Below are 16,863 nucleotides of genomic sequence, written 5' to 3' on the forward strand. Positions count from 1 at the left end.
CCCATCATTTTAGAAACATACTGTGAAAAATGAATGAGAGCTGTTGGAAATTTTATACTTATTTGAATTGTATCTATCTAGAATTGTACACACTGGATAAATAACAAATACTGCTAACTTACTAATTCTTCGTGCAGATGGGGAAAATTTTGTTTTTTTCTAGTATTTATTCACTAGATACTTACTGACTAGGTCCTCATTTCACTTATTCACTAGGTGTTTATTTCACTAGGTACTCACACACACACAGGTTACTTATTCAGAACCCTCTAGCAGACATCCTCTCAGGTTCTGTTGGGCCAAACTGGAGCACATGCTTACCCCTAGATCAATCACTGGCGATGACAATTAAAATATTACCACAACTAGCTTATACCTACTGTGGCTTATCCTGTATCACCACAGGGCAGAAAATTGTTCTGTTAGCAGAATAATGAGAAGTGGTTGTTAGACAGGTAACCAACAGGCAGAGTCTGCCTTAGCATTATTTCTTCATTTTGGATTTATCCAGTGCAAAGCACTGACATCTTAGCAAGCCATCTTTCTGAAAGTAAATATTGTGATTATTGCCTTTAAACATGGACTACAACATACAGAATATTTAGTATAAAAGATACTTGGGGATTTAGAAAGACACCCTGTTCCTTTAAGAACATACTATTTATAGGAGAGGCTTCCCCAGGTACTCAACAGTAAAGAATCTGCCCACAATGCAGGAGACCAGGAGTTGCAGATTCTATCCCTAGGTAGAGAAGGTCCCCTGGAGGAGGAAATGGCAACCCACTCCAGTATTCTTGCCTGGGAAATTCCATGGACAGAGGAGCCTGGCGGGCTATAGTCTGTGGGGTCACAAAGAATAGGACATGACTGAGCCTGCATTTATAGGAGTATCAGTTTACATACAAAATAAGAACTGCCATTTATGGACTGTGCAGTCCATGGAATTCTCCAGGCCAGAATGCTGGAGTGGGTAGCCTTTCCCTTCACTAGGGAATCTTCCCAACCTAGGGATTGAACCCAGGTCTCCCACATTGCAGGCAGATTCTTTACCAGCTGAGCCACCAGGGAAGCCCAAGAATACTGGAGTGGGTAGCCTATCCCTTCTTAAGCAGATCTTTCCCACCCAGGAAGCGAACCAGAGTCTTCTGCGTTGCAGGCAGATTCTTTACCAACTGAGCTATCAGGGAAGTTCCACTAGCAATATTGCTGATGAATTTATTAAGTGAGTCTTGATGTGTGACAGTTAGCCTTCTCCTTGAAAAATCTCATATAATCCTTATAAGAACCTATAAGTTACGGGTATTTTTAGTGTCCATATTTACTCATGACAAATTGAGGCTTAGAGAAGTTGAGTTACTTCACCATACTGTAAGTCAGGCAGAAGCTCGCTTAGGACACAGGTAATCTCGTATCTGAGCTAATATTCTTAGCTAGCATCTAAACTGCCTTCAGTAATCGGCAGTAGAGTTGAGATAGCCAAAACCTGCACCATCATTTATTCTGAAACCTAGGGCTTGACCTATTTTTTCCTCTTACTAACCTTTTTGTTCTTCTCCTGACCCCTCCAGCAGAATGTAGATATGATCCATTTATTGAGAATGGCACAGGTTACTTTAATTTCCTTCCTTGATCTATGTGTCCAGAAAGTCATGCTGTGTTTCGTTTTCCCCACTTAAAAATGAGTGAAATTGCCCAAAGAAACGCAATGCCAAAGAATGCTCAAACTACTGCACAATTGCACTCACTCACATGCTAGTAAAGTAATGCTTAAAATTCTCCAAGCCAGGCTTCAGCAATACCTGAACCATGAACTTCCAGATGTTCAAGCTGGTTTTAGAAAAGGCAGAGGAACCAGAGATCAAATTGCCAACATATGCTGGATCATTTGAAAAAGCAAGAGAGTTCCAGAAAAACATCTATTTCTCCTTTATTGACTATGCCAAAGCCTTTAACTGTGTGGATCACAATAAACTGTGGAAAATTCTGAAAGAGAAGGGAATACCAGACCACCTGACCTGCCTCTTGAGAAATCTATTTGCAGGTCAGGAAGCAACAGTTAAAACTGGACATGGAACAACAGACTGGTTCCAAATAGGAAAAGGAGTACGTCAAGGCTGTATATTGTCACCCTGCTTATTTAACTTATATGCAGAGTACATCATGAGAAACGCTGGGCTGGAAGAAGCACAAGCTGGAATCAAGATTGCCGGGAGAAATATCAATAACCTCAGATATGCAGATGACACCACCCTTATGGCAGAGAGTGAAGAGGAACTCAAAAGCCTCTTGATGAAAGTGAAAGAGGAGAGTGAAAAAGTTGGCTTAAAGCTCAACATTCAGAAAACGAAGATCATGGCATCCGGTCCCATCACTTCATGGGAAATAGATGGGAAACAGTGGAAACAGTGTCAGACTTTATTTTTGGGGGGCTCCAAAAACACTGCAGATGGTGACTGCAGCCATGAAATTAAAAGACACTTACTCCTTGGAAGGAAAGTTAGGACCAACTTAGATAGCATATTCAAAAGCAGAGACATTACTTTGCCAACAAAGGTCCGTCTAGTCAAGGCTATGGTTTTTGCAGTGGTCATGTATAGATGTGAAAGTTGGACTGTGAAGAAAGCTGAGCACCGAAGAATTGATGCTTTTGAACTGCGGTGTTGGAGAAGACTCTTGAGAGTCCCTTCGACTGCAAGGAGATCCAACCAGTCCGTTCTAAAGGAGATCAGTGCTAGGTGTTCTTTGGAAGGACTGATGCTAAAGCTGAAACTCCAGTACTTTGGCCACCTCATGCGAAGGGTTGACTCATTGGAAAAGACTGTGATGCTGGGAGGGATTGGGGGCAGGAGGAGAAGGGGACGACAGAGGATGAGATGGCTGGATGGCATCACCGACTCGATGGATGTGAGTCTGAGTGAACTCCGGGTGTTGGTGATGGACAGGGAGGCCTGGCGTGCTGTGGTTCATGGGGTCGCAAAGAGTCGGACACGACTGAGCGACTGAACTGAACTGAAAGATGAGTGAATGGAGACAGAGGATGACAAAAAATATCTATGAGCAAAATATCTGAAAGCATACCAAAATTCTAAAAGAGACTTTTTTAATTTTATTTTGTTCATAAGTCATGTAATTCTGTGGAAGTTGAAGAGGGATGATCTGAGAAGAAAAAAATATATATCATAATAGGATCATCTCCAGCCTTTTTTATTTTTAATGCACTCATTCTTGTCATGCTTTGAACTCTCACTTATCCTGACCACAACTTCAGATTTTAATACCTGCAAATTTAAATGAAAGAAAAAAAAAAAAAAACTCCTTGTTCAATCACCATTCATGAATTCTTCTAGCTTTGGGGAGGAGTCTAGCTTCAGAGTACAAGGTTGCTTGTGGTAAGAAAGGTCTTTAAAATTTCCACACAAACACTGAAGCAAACTTATTATTGAGTTCCCTCCATGTACCTCTTAGGCACTCAGCTAAGTGTGAGGATTTTTTTATTTTAAGTTTCCATTAGCTATTTTGCTTTGATGTTTTCACTTCTTTGCCACTGTAATCAAGCCTTCTTAAGTGACATTTCCCAGCTACTTGTGGCATCATACTAACATTTATCAAGCACCAAGGAAACCAGGGCAGTTGTGAATGAGTACTAATGGAGAAGGCACAAAAAATATGAATCTAACTAAAACATGAATACTGAAGGAGAACTGGATTTGCTCATTTCTGGCTGGATGAGGGAGATACGGAAAAAAAAAAGTGGGAAGGGAGGGTCTTAAGAAAGGAGAGATGAGCAGAGAATGAGGAAATAATTAGACCATGGACACACATAATTATTGAGGAACAGAAAGAATAGCAGAATTCAGGAAGAAAAGAGTACTTTACAAAATATCCTTAAATGTACTGAAGCTTTTTCGGTGTGTGTGTATTTAACATGGCGAGATGATTTAGAAAACTTGCTCTGAGTTCATCTTTATTCAGCAGCTAAAGCTACTGAGTTTCAGTTTTATGAGCTTTCTTCACTCTGCTTAATGTTCACCTCTTTGGTACTCAACCCCTTCCCTCCACACACAACACACAGTTGCTCAGAATTATCTCTCTTGTTGCTTGATATTCAGCTCACACTTTTTTTCTCAGACTTTTGGAAGTTACCACTCAGACAGATGCAAATGTGGTATTATGCTTGCCAAAGTACTGAGCAGTAGAGAGACTTCTTTTACACCTTGCATGTTTTGAGTTTTTGGTTTTGCTCTTTCAATCTTTGCTAAATAGTAAATGCGGAGATTGTTATTGTTGAGATAAACACAAGGGCATTTGCATTACTGAACTGGCTGTTTCTACTCCTAAAGAGATTCTTTACAATTTCCTTATCAGCAAAGGAATTGCCTTGATTTCCTTTTGATGATGTTTCCCAGCTGATATTCTAGAACTAGCACAGAAGCAATTCATACCCTCCTGAAATGGCTCTTGCCCAGTAATCCTGCTCGATCTGTACATGTTAGGCTTTAATTACAGGATACGGTTAAGAGGATGGATGGAGAGGAAAGCAAAAAATACCCACTGGCCCTGATGTCAAATCAGCCTGACTCCCTCAACAGAGACTCGCAGGAATGCATTTTTATTGTAACTGTTCTTTACCCCTAGTTGTCAGCCACAAAGAATAAAACACTTAATTAAAAAAAACAAGAAACAATCTTTAGTAATTTAAACTGAACACAAATAGAACTCTGTTAATAATGGTTCACAAAATTGTGGGAAACCTTAAGTACCATAGACCCATTAAAAACATCTCAGAACACATTTGTGTCTTTTTTGATTTGTCATTATGAACTATTATCTTTTTCTAAAAAATGGGTGCTGTGTGCTGATCTCAAGATAGCTATAAAGGGTTATATGAGTCTGTTAAGTGTTAAGTGTGTTAAATTAAAAGAAGTTTACCCATGAAAGGAGGAAAAACAGTGCTGAAACAAGTGAATATTCTTCCAAGATTTGTGAAGATCATTGCTGCTTAACTTGGGTCCACTTGCCCATCGTGCAGCAAAGTCAATCTTCTCACAACTGGTTTTGGTGAAGAAAAGTACAGTGTTTATTGCAGGATGTCAAGCAAGAAGGATGAGCAGCTCACACTCAAAAAGACCCAACTTCCTGCTGGATTTCTGGGAAGAGTTTTTTAAGGCAGCCTTAGAGGTGAGGGTTGCAGGGTGCCTGAGCAACTCCTGGACATTCTTCTGTTTTGTTAGTGGTGAAATAACAGGGTCATGTTTCAGGAATCTCAGTCATTAACCTTCTGGTTCAAACTGGTCTGGGGCCTATGTGCCTGTGGTCAGACAGTAGTCACTGTCCTCCACTAGAGCAATTCAAAGGTATGCAGGAGACTGTTATCTGTGTCCCTTCAGGAGGAACTAGAAGTCCTATGACTCTGCTGTTCTTATCATTAACTGCTTGTGTCTGTTATCTGGAACTCTGGGAAGGTCTCCAAGACTAAAGACATTTTTTTTCTGTGAACAAGAAACAGGTGACATGGAGGGGCTTTTGTACCTGGAAAGGTCCCAGAGGGTCCTACTCAGTTTCATTTTCATGTTTATATATTTGAGGGATTCTAATTTTTGGTTTAACTTTTTTGATATAGTTATCATTTCAGTTTAATCTTATATAGTCTTTAGCTACTTGATGTTTTTAAAAAATCAAAGATATCACTTGAAAACTTATGTATTGGCTAATGATTTCCTGAGAGATGCCAAGAATTTAAAAGGAGGAAAAATATTTTTGACTAGTAAAGTTGTCCAGATATTACTACCAAAATTAGTGTTCTCTTTCTAACTGTAATGCTTCCATATATGCTGATTAAAATGAAATTATTTGGCTTATTGGGAGGTAGAAAACAGTAGTTAAATATAATAAATGGATTTTTCCTTTTTGTATTTAATTAAGTTTAAGTAGTTAATTCTGGGTAAAGGCATTGCCTTGAAAAAAAATCTGGTTTATAAATGTGAACTTGAATTTATCAGGGGACAAGGATGAATTATTAGTAAAAGCTTTATGAAAAGCTCCCATTCCCTTTGCAGCTTTCAGCTGCCTAGCACATTTTTTCCTTTCTAATGAACGTCAAAAGACAGTTTTTAATTATAAAAATAGAGCCTTGTTTACAATTTCATTTTGTGCCTTGCAATTCAAAGTGTAGTCCATAAACCAGCAGTACTGCCTGGGAGTTTGTTAGAAATACAGAGTCTCTGGCCCCAGACCTACTGTCATTCAGAATCTACTTTTTAACAGGATACCAGGTAATAGATGCACAGCAGAGTTTGAGAATTACTGGTCCAGAATTACTAGACAGTGACAGCCTTAAGAATAGTTAATTGCTAAACTTCCCTTTATTTTCAGGGACCTCTGTAAGCATCCAATTAATGTAGCATTAATTGGGTCATTTCAAAGCATATGTCTTCCCCAATAAATAATTTATGGTTCAAAAGAATTTGTGAGAGCGCCTTGGAATTTGAGAGACTTTGTAAGGAAGTGTTGAAATATGGATTGACTCCCTATTTGTGAGAAATGGTGTGTATGTGTGTGTGTTAGTCACTCAGTCGTGTTCGACTGTGTGTGTGTGTGTATGTGTGTGTGTGTGTGTGAATCGCTCAGTCATGTTTGATTCTTTATAACCTGACAGGATCCTCTGTCCATGGAATTCTCCAGGCAAGAGTACTAGGCTTCCCTGGTGCCTCGGGCTGTAAACAATCCACCTGCAATGCAGGAGACCTGGATTCAATCCCCAGATTAAGAAGATCCCCTGGAGGAGGGCATGGCAACCCTCTCCAGTATTCTTGCCTGGAAAATTCCCATGGAGAATCTCCCGAGAGGAGCCTGGCGGGCTACAGTCCATGGGGTCACAAAGAGTCAGACACAACTGAGTAATTAAGCACACAAGAATCCTGGAGTGGGTAGCCATTCCCTTCTCCAGGGCATCTTCCTGACCCAGGGATTGAACCCTGGTCTCCCTCATTGCAGGCAGATTCTTTATCATCTGAGCCACCAGGGAAGCCCAAGAAGTACAGTAGTTTGGATTAAAATGAAAAGCACCTTATATATAACCTGGCATTACCAACTGTGCTGTCCACATTCCTGAATATTATATTTTTGTTACACTTTAAACAGTGTGCTTTATCTGAGTAGACAGTAGGTAGTTATTTTTGAATTCTTAGTAGAATTTTGCAGATAACTTTTTACCATGTGATTGATCCCAGTAAAAGAACATAATTTGGGTATCTCCTTTATTCTTTCAACAACTACTTGTCAAATGCCTGTTATATAACAGGAAATAACAGAGGAGAAACAATAAAAATATAAACAAACATACATATAAAATAATTTCAGATAAATTCAAGGGCTGTGATGTAAAGGAAAGCATAGTGATAGTCAGTGAGAAGAAGAAAAAGTACTTTAGATAAGGGTGTTCCGGGAGGGGCTGTTTGAAGTGGTGACATTTGAGCAGAGATCTTCAAGTCCAGAAGGAACCAGCCCAGTCAAGCTGTGAGGTATGAAAAGAAGCCAGTGTGGCTGAGGTGTGGCAAAAAGGAGCAGAGAATGATGTGGAATACAGTCAGGCAATTAAGGAAAGGCAGATCACATAAAATTTAACCTTAAGACATTTGACTAATAGTTGTCATAATATGACCTCTCTTTCTTTAACCAATGACTGGTATCTGAGGTTTTTAAAACTTACTCTTTAAGCCCTTTACCTTCCATTCTAGTTCTTTAGGGCAACTTTTTACCTTGTTCACTTCTGCTGTGACTGTGGCCAATATACATCATTTAAAAAATTCTTAATCACGAGAAAGAAGAAATCTTTCCAGGAGTAGGTAGCAAACTCAGGACTGGAGACATAAGGAAACATGTGAAGCTTTGTAGTGGAAGACATTGGAAATAACAGAAACTGGCATAGGAAATAGTGCCTTTCCTACCCAAAGACAGCCTCTTAAATACATAGTTGTCTGTTTTCTAAAACAGTTAGGTGCTAGCTAAATAGATGAGTGGCTTTATTTCATTAGTCAGTTTTGCTTCCCATATCCTAGTTGTTTAAAAATCCATATTCATATATAATAACTCAGTTTTCCCTATCTATATTAAATTTACTGTAGGTACTCAATAGCTAGATGCAGTAAGCTAAATGTGGTTTGAAATGTTCATTCTTTTTAAACTTTGAGGTGTAAATACTTGGGCATTTTCCAAGGTTTTAGAATGTATATATAGTAATGAAATGTAACATATTTTAACCATGGAGACAGTATAAATGTCACCCATTCTACAGAAAAATAAACTGAGGTACAGAGGTTAAATGGCTGGCCTAAGATGCTGTATTGTCAAAGTAACACACACGTATAAAATCTGGTCATTTGCCAGTATATCATACCAGGGCATTCTAGGAGATCTGAATCAATTAGAACCTGAAGATTATGTATTAGCTGTTGCCTACTCTAATCATATTATATCCATTCCTCCCATTTTTAATACTAGAACAATGATTCTTAACTCTGGAAGTGCAGTGTATTACTCAGAATGGGTGCAGGTGAGGTCTTTTGACATTTTAAATCATTTAAAAAGAGGACATGACATTTTAAAAATATTTATATATTTGATTGCACCACTCAGGATCCTCGATATTAGTTGAGGCATGCGAGATCTTTAGATGAGGGATGTGAACTGTTAATTGTGGCATAGAATCTTATCCCTCCTATATTGTGCAGTGAAAGTCGCTCAGTTGTGTCTGACTCTTTGCGACTCCAAGGCCTATCCATGGAATTCTCCAGGCCACAATACTGAAGTGGGTAGCCTTTTGTTTCTCCAAGGGATCTTCCCAATGCAGGGATCGAACCCAGGTCTCCCACATTGCAGGCTGATTCTTTATCAGCTGAGCCACCAGAGAAGCCCAAGAATACTGGAGTGGGTAGCCTATCCCTTCTCCAGTGGATCTTCCTCACCCAGGAATTGAACCAAGGTCTCCTGCATTGCAGGCGAATTTTTACCAACTGAGCTATCAGGGAAGCCAAAGATGGGCACAGTAAAGGACAGAAACGGTATGGACCTAACAGAAGCAGAAGGTATTAAGAAGAGGTGGCAAAAATACACAGAAGGGCTATACAAAAAAGATCATAATGACCCAGATAATCATGATGGTGTGATCACTCACCGAGAGCCAGATATCCTGGAGTCTGAAGTCAAGTGGGCCTTAGGAAGCATCACTACAAACAAAGCTGGTGGAGGTGATGGAATTCCAACTGAGCTATTTCAAGTCCTAAAAGATGATGCTGGTAAAGTGCTGCACTCAATATGCCAGCAAATTTGGAAAACTCAGCAGTGGCCACAGGACTGGAAAAAGTCGGTTTTCATTCCAATCCCAAAGAAAGGCAATGCCAAAGAATGTTCAAACTATCACACAATTAGACTCATCTCACACGCTAGCTCAAAATTCTCCAACTCAGGCTTCAATAGTACGTGAACCATGAACTTCCAGATGCTTAAGCTGGATTTAGAAAAGGCAGAGGAATCAAAGATCAAATTGCCAACATCCATTGGATCATAGTAAAAAGCAAGAGAGTTCCAGAAAAACATCTACTGCTTTACTGACTACACCAAAGCCTTTGACTCTGTGTATCACAACAAACTGGAAAATTCTTCAAGAGATGGGAATACCAGACCACCTTACCTGCCTCCTGAGAAATCTGTATGCAGCTCAAGAAGCAACAGTTAGAACCAGACATGGAACAACGGACTGGTTCCAAATTGGTAAAGGAGTACATCAAAACTGTATATTGTCACACTGTTTATTTAACTTATATGCAGAGTATGTCATGCAAAATCCTGGGCTGGATGAAGCACAAGCTGGAATCAAGATTGCCAGGAGAAATATCAATAACCTCAGATACGCAGATGACATCACCCTGTGCCATAAGCAGAAAGTGAAGAGGAACTAAAGAGCCTTTTGATGAAAGTCAAAGAGGAGAGTGAAAAAGAAAACTCAACATTCAAAAAACGAAGATATGGCATCCAGTCCCATCGCTTCATGGCACATAGATGGGGAAACCATGGAAACAGTGACAGACTTTATTTTCTTGGGCTCCAAAATCACTGTAGGTGGTGACTGCAGCTATGAAATTAAAAGATGCTTGCTCCTTGGAAGAAAAGTTATGACCAACCTAGACAGCATATTAAAACGCAGAGATATTACTTTGCTGACAAAGGTCCATCTAGTCAAAGCTATTGTTTTTCCTGTAGTCATGTATGGATGTGAGAGGTGGACTATAAAGAAAGCTGAGCACGGAAGAATTGATACTTTTGAACTGTGGTGTTGGAGAAGACTCTTGAGAATCCCTTGGACTGCAAGGTGATCAAACCAATCAATCCTAAAGGAATTCAGTCCTGAATATTCATTGGAAGGACGGATGCTGAGGCTGAAGCTCCAATATTTTGGCCATCTGATACGAAGAACTGACTCACTGGAAAAGATCCTGATGCTGGGAAAGATTGAAGGAGGGAGGAGAAGGGGACGACAGAGGATGAGATGGTTGGATGGCATCACCGACTTGATGGATATGAGTTTGAGCAAGCTGTGGGAGTTGGTGATGGACAGGGAAGCCTGGTGTGCTGCAATCCATGGGGTTGCAAATAGTCAGACACGACTTGAGTGACTGAACTGAACTGAATTGAGAGTCTTAGCCACAGGATCACCAGGGATGTCCTAAAATGGCATGGAATTTTTATATTTGTCAAAATTGGGCTAAGATTTTCTTAAAAATTGACAAACTGGACTAAAAATTGAAGGACTGAACAGATTTATTCACATTATTGGCAATTCTTTTATATCCTAGAAAGTGTTTTCTTTCTACATCATTGAAATAAATTTAAGGAATAATTTATTGAGAAGCCTTGTTTCAGTCAGGGCTTCCTTGGTGGATCATGAGATGGAAAAGCATCTGTCTGCAATTCCAGAGACCTGGGTTGAAACCCTGGGTCGGGAAGATCCCCTGGAGAAGGAAATGGCAACCCACTCCAGTATTCTTGCCTGGAAAAATCACATGGATGGAGTACTGGTAGGCTACAGTCCATGGGGTCGCAAAAAGTCAGACAGAACTGAGTGTCTTCACTTTCTTTCTTCCTTCTTTCTTTCTTTCATCCTGTCTTTCATTCTTTCTTTCTTTCTTTCTTTACACCTAAGTAGAGCTAAATTTATTTAGCGGTTCACTAATTCCCCTCTTCTCTGGTCCATGAGATTGGAAGCAAGATTTATGTAGGAGGAGATTGAATTTACTATAAGTATCATTTGCTTGTGTGGTTTGTCTCTCCTTCTACATTTTAAATACATAAAGGATAAAACTTTTCCTTTGGATATTAAATTCAGTTGCTTTTATACTTTTTCTACTACTCAAAATTAATTTAAAAATTTGAAGCTATCCCAGGTCAGTTGTTAGAAGACTGTTTACTTTTTAAAGGCATTTTAGTACTGCTATTTGTTTGCTTATATATTATCTATAATAGATGTAGGTTCATATATTTTTGAAAACAGCAGTTCCTGTGAGAGAGAATTGCTGAAACAGTGTAAGGCAACTTTCAACGGGATTAAACTGCTCCAACATGTATCCTGTCAGCATATATGGATGCTTGCCCTTCTGCCAGTGGCAAAGCAAAATTAAAAATGACTAAGAATGCTGAGTTATTCTTTCAACATTAGAAATTAGGCAAGAGTTAAAGTTTTAAATACTTTCTTGTTTATTAAGGCATCTCTGAAAGTCCCAAGACAGGATTACCTCCTGTACAGAAGATTTTGGAATACTTAGGCTTCCCTTGTCTTGAATTGGCACGTTACTATTTGCTGAACAGAAATTCTCAATGATGACTTTTTTTTTTTAAAGCACGAAGTGAAAAGAAAGTTTTAGACAGAGGGGCTTGATCTTCTGGTTTGGTAAAGAAAGTCAAAAAGATTAAATGGCTAGTATTCAGGAATATTGTCGGCTAAATGGAATCCTTTATAATTTATCCAGTCATTAATTTCTGAAATCTTTTATATAGCGATTTAACTGAAAACTATACCATAGTGGTTGAGAGAATGAGCTTGAGATTGAACAGTCTATATTTAAATCCCAGCTCTACATTATACTAGCTCTGTGAAGCTGGGTCTCAGATTTTTATCTGTAAACTGACATCTATAATGGTAAGTCTTTCATAGTATTGTGTTAAAGTTTAAATGAGGTAATATATAATGCCTGGTACATAGTGAACTTTGAATAAATGTCAGTATGGTCATGACAGTGTTGATTACATTTAACTAGGCCCTACTAATGAAAGCAGCTTTTACTTCTTTCTTTCCTTAGTGCCTATAATAATCTAAAATAAATGCTTGTTGATTTTCTCTTTTATATTTGTTCTAAGCTCAGTTCATTTGTCAAAAGCAATAATGGAAATAAAAGATTGAAGTCCTGTAAACCAATATAAGTGAAATTTTTGCCTTGTTGACGGAAGGCAGGCCTAAGGAATGGATTCTAAATTACTTAATGCAAAGATGCCATGTATTATGACTGTCCATGTGGAAAAAATACAGTATAACGGGATTAAATTTTTGTTTAATATGTAATATAAATTTTATTTCACCTAAAAAAATAATAAATGCTAATTTCAACTCCCAGGGATGTTTCTCAGTGTTTAAATGATGTATTACCAGATGCCAGTTTCTTTAAGACACCCATTAAAAATAGGCTCTTGAACAAGTAAGTTGAGAGTGCTGACAACTCTTAAATTATTGACATTTGGGTACCAGGTAGTTCAATAAAATTATAAATTTTCAAAATGAAGGTCAAGATCATTTTGAAGTAAAGCAGCCTGGAGAAATAGTAATTCAAAAACACTTGGAGGAGTGATGGTTATCGTTTAACAAAAAAAAAATTTGCCATAATATTCCTTAAAATCATAAACAACTTAGTGTATTTGGTATCTGGGATAATTCAACATATTTTGGTCAAATGCAGTGTATCAACCAGTTTGCTCGGCACTGGTGATAGAAATATGATCCCTTGTTCCTAGCAGTGTAGGGTCCAAATGGAGAAAGATTTACCTAAGACAACCTAAATCTGTGTTTATACCATTTATGTAAATGTTCACAGTGCCCTTCTGTGGAAACATAAAGGAAAAAACCCACCTCAGCCTGGAGGAGAACCAGAAAAGTTTCTCTGATGAGGTACTGTATAAGCAGATTGTTGAAGAAATTCTAGATATCTCGGAAAATAAGAGTTTGCCAACAAATGCTTCTTGATATCCCAGGGAAGTAGTATGAGGTAGCTGGGTGTCCAGGGTGAAGCCATGAAGTTACTAAGGACAGAGTTCAGGAGCAGACGGAGCAGATCACAGAGGGATTGTATTTGCCATCTACTTACAAGGAGCTTGGATTTTACATCCTATACATGGTGGGATTAAAGGGTTTTAAGCTGGAGAGTGGTGTGGTGAGATTTTACTTTCAGGTTGATAATGTTGGCAGTAGTGTTGGGAATGGATTCCATTCATAAACAGCTTTACAGAGGTGTTTTTGTTTTGTTTTTTTTAATCAAGTGGTATATAGAGAACTGATAGGGTTCATTCACTCTGAATTTCAAGTAAATCACTCAAGTATGAAGAAACTGCTTTAAATACTTGAACAGGAAAGTACTTGTAATCACTTATATCTTGTGGAATTTATACATTTGAGGTTTTTCATTCAGAGTAGCATTGTTGAAAGATCAAATAAATGCAAAGAGTTTTAGGAAACAGATTTTAGGTCAAGATTTTACACTTAATCAAGTATGTGTGCTCTAATTACCATATTTATTTATGTTTTTTAAGTTGTTTGGTAGAAACTAATGGAGTAATTGTAAATTTTTTCTTGTAGTTCAAAAAATAATATTTCCCTACCAAATGCTTTGAATTACGAAGATATATTTTTGAATGGGAAAGGATTATCCACTCAAAATCCAGCTAGTTTCTCTAGCTACCTGGAAAAAAAATACATTTTGACTATTCGTTTGGTAAACTGTTTGAACTCTTAGTCCAAAAATTGATTAAATAGGCGGTCTTAGTCTGCCTAGGCTGCTATAACAAAGGACTACAGACTAGGTGCTTTAAATAATAAAAATTTATTTTCTCACAGTTTTAGAATGTGGGAAGTCCAGGAACAATGTGCCAGCATTAAGTTTTCTGGTGACGTCTCTCTTCCTGTTCACCTTCTGGAGTTGTACCCATACGGCCTTTCCTCCTTACGTGTGTGAGGTATGTGTTGTGCAAAGAGATCTTTCTTCTCTTCCTCTTCTCCTAAGGTCACCAATCCTAACAGATATTCCCTATCCTCATGATTTCATTTAATCTAAATTACTCCCCAAAGGCTCTATCTTCAAATATAGTCACAGAGAACATTCAGTTCAGTTCAGTTACTCAGTCATGTCCAAGTCTTTATGACCCCATGAACTGCAGCATACCAGGCTTCCCTGTACATCACCAACTCCTGGAGTTTGGTCAAACTCATGACCATGGTGATGCCATCCAATCATCTCATCCTCATCCCTTCTTCTGTCTTCAGTCTTTCCCAGCATCAGGATCTTTTCCAATGAATCAGTTTTTCACATCAGGTGACCAAAGTATTGGAGTTTCAGCTTCAGCATCAGTCCTTCCAATGAATATTCAGGACTGATTTCCTCTAAGATTGACTGGTTTGATCTTCTTGCAGTCCAAGGGACTCTCAAGAGTCTTCTTCAACACCACAGTTCAAAAGCATCAATTCTTCGGCACTCAGCTCTCTTTATGGTCCAACTCTCACATCCATACATGACTACTGGAAAAACCATAGCTTTGACTAGACAGACCTTTGTTGGCGAAGTAATGTCTCTGCTTTTTAATATGCTGTCTAGATTAGTCATAACTTTTCTTCTAAGGAGTAAGCATCTTTTAATTTCATGGCCGCAATCAACATCCACAGTGATTTTTGGAGCCCCCCCCCCCCCAAATTAAAGTCTGTCACTGTTTCCACTGTTTCCCCATCTATGAGCCATGAAATGATGGGACTGGATGCCATGATCTTAGTTTTTTGAATGTTGAGTTTTAAGCCAGTTTTTTCACTCTCTTCTTTGAACTTTCATCAAGAGGCTCTTTAATTCCTCTTCACTTTCTGCCATAAGGGTGGTATCATCTGCATATCTAAGGTTATTGATATTTCTCCTGGCAATCTTGATCCCAGCTTGTGCTTCATCCAGCCTGCCATTTCACATGATGTACTCTTCATGTAAGATAAATAAGCAGGGTGACAATATACAGCCTTGCTGCTGCTGCTGCTGCTGCTGCTGCTGCTGCTAAGTCGCTTCAGTCGTGTCCGATTCTTAGCGATCCCATGGACTGCAGCCTACCAGGATCCTCTGTCCATGGGATTTTCCAGGCAAGAGTACTGGAGTGGGGCGCCATTGCCTTCTCCATACAGCCTTGACGTACTCTTTTCCCAATTTGGAACTAATCTCTTGTTCCATGTCCAGTTCTAACTATTGTTCCTTGAGCTGCATAAAGATTTCTCAGGAGCAGGTAAAGTGGTCTGGTATTCCCATCTCTTGAAGAATTTTCCACAGTTTGTTGTGATCCACACAGTCAAAGGCTTTGGTGTAGTCAGTAAAGCAGAAGTAGATATTTTCCTGGAATTCTCTTGCTTTTTCTATGATCCAACGCATGTTGGCAATTTGATCTCTGGTTCCTCTGCCTTTTCTAAATCCAGCTTAAACATCTGGAAGTTCATGGTTCAAGTACTACTGAAGCCTGGCTTGGAGAATTTTGAGCATTACTTTGCTAGTGTGTGAGATGAGCGCAATTGTGTGGTAGTTTGAACATTCTTTGGCATTACCCTTCTTTGGGATTGGAATGAAAACTGACCTTTTCCAGTCCTGTGGCCACTGCTGAGTTTCAAAATATGAATTTTGAGGGGTATATAATTCAATGCATAGCAGAGGCTAAGTAGGCCTTTTTCCATAAAAGTAAATATAAATTTAAGTATACGTTCTAGGTCGCTTAAGTCATGTCCAACTCTTTGTGACCCTGTGGACTGTAGCTCACCAGGCTCCTCTGTCCATGGGAGATTCTCCAGGCAAGATTAGTGGAGTGGGTTACCATACCCTCATGCAGAGGATCTTCCCAACCCAAGGACTGAACCTGTGTCTTCTGAGGCTCCTGCATTGCAGGCAAATCCTTTACCACTGAGCCACTGGGAAAGCCCCAAATTTAAGTATACACAATTTAATTTTGATGTTTTAGGATCCCTAAGTCTAGGTTTTTAAGGTCCCTAAAGCTTTCTGGGCAACAAAGTGGAGACAGGAAAGAAATTGTCCTAACAAACAAACGAGAAAAGAACGTGCTAATAGCTGTGGCATTTTAGAAAAATTGCATGCCAGATAATCCTTCATTAGCTCTAAGAAGGTTTATTTTCAGAGCACTTATTGCTGCATGTTCTTTTATCTCCAGTGCCTGGCATTGTAATCCTGTAGCAGAGAGTCAAAAGTTATCAATACAGGACTCTTGCAGTACCTTCATCAATGGCAGGTAAAATTCACAGTCTAAAAGTGTTTTTATCTTTAGCTTTTCTTTTATTTGAATTTGGAACAATTAAAGTGAAGATTGCTGAGAATTTCAGTTATATTGAACTCAGGACATTTTCTGTATGTGTGTGTATTTGAATAAGATTTTAAAACCAATCAACATGCCATAATCATACACATTTTTTTAAGTTTTGTTGATTTACAATGCTTGCTAATTTCTACTATACAGAAAAGTGATTCAGTTATACATATATATACATTTTTAAAAAATATTCTTTTCCATTATGGTTTATCA

General features: G+C 38.7%; 1 protein-coding gene across 13 annotated transcripts in view; it reads left to right on the forward strand.

Annotated features, from left to right (window-relative positions):
- TAOK3 (TAO kinase 3) overlaps window positions 1-16,863 on the forward strand; it is a 189,078-nt gene that overhangs the window by 66,309 nt on the left and 105,906 nt on the right. For 4 of the 13 annotated variants that reach the window (XM_070769582.1, XM_070769580.1, XM_070769573.1 and 1 more), the window contains exon 3: window positions 14,153-14,271. The exons of 6 other annotated variants lie outside the window; for them this stretch is intronic. The gene's annotated coding sequence lies outside the window, so the exon portion shown is untranslated. Of the gene's footprint in view, window positions 1-2,863; window positions 13,211-14,152; window positions 14,272-16,494; window positions 16,573-16,863 lie in introns of those variants that run through there. 3 more of the 13 variants (XM_070769581.1, XM_019977786.2, XM_019977787.2) reach the window with 2 other exon arrangements.

This window comes from Bos indicus, chromosome 17 (assembly GCF_029378745.1).
Source record: "Bos indicus isolate NIAB-ARS_2022 breed Sahiwal x Tharparkar chromosome 17, NIAB-ARS_B.indTharparkar_mat_pri_1.0, whole genome shotgun sequence".
Classification (NCBI taxonomy): domain Eukaryota; kingdom Metazoa; phylum Chordata; class Mammalia; order Artiodactyla; family Bovidae; genus Bos; species Bos indicus.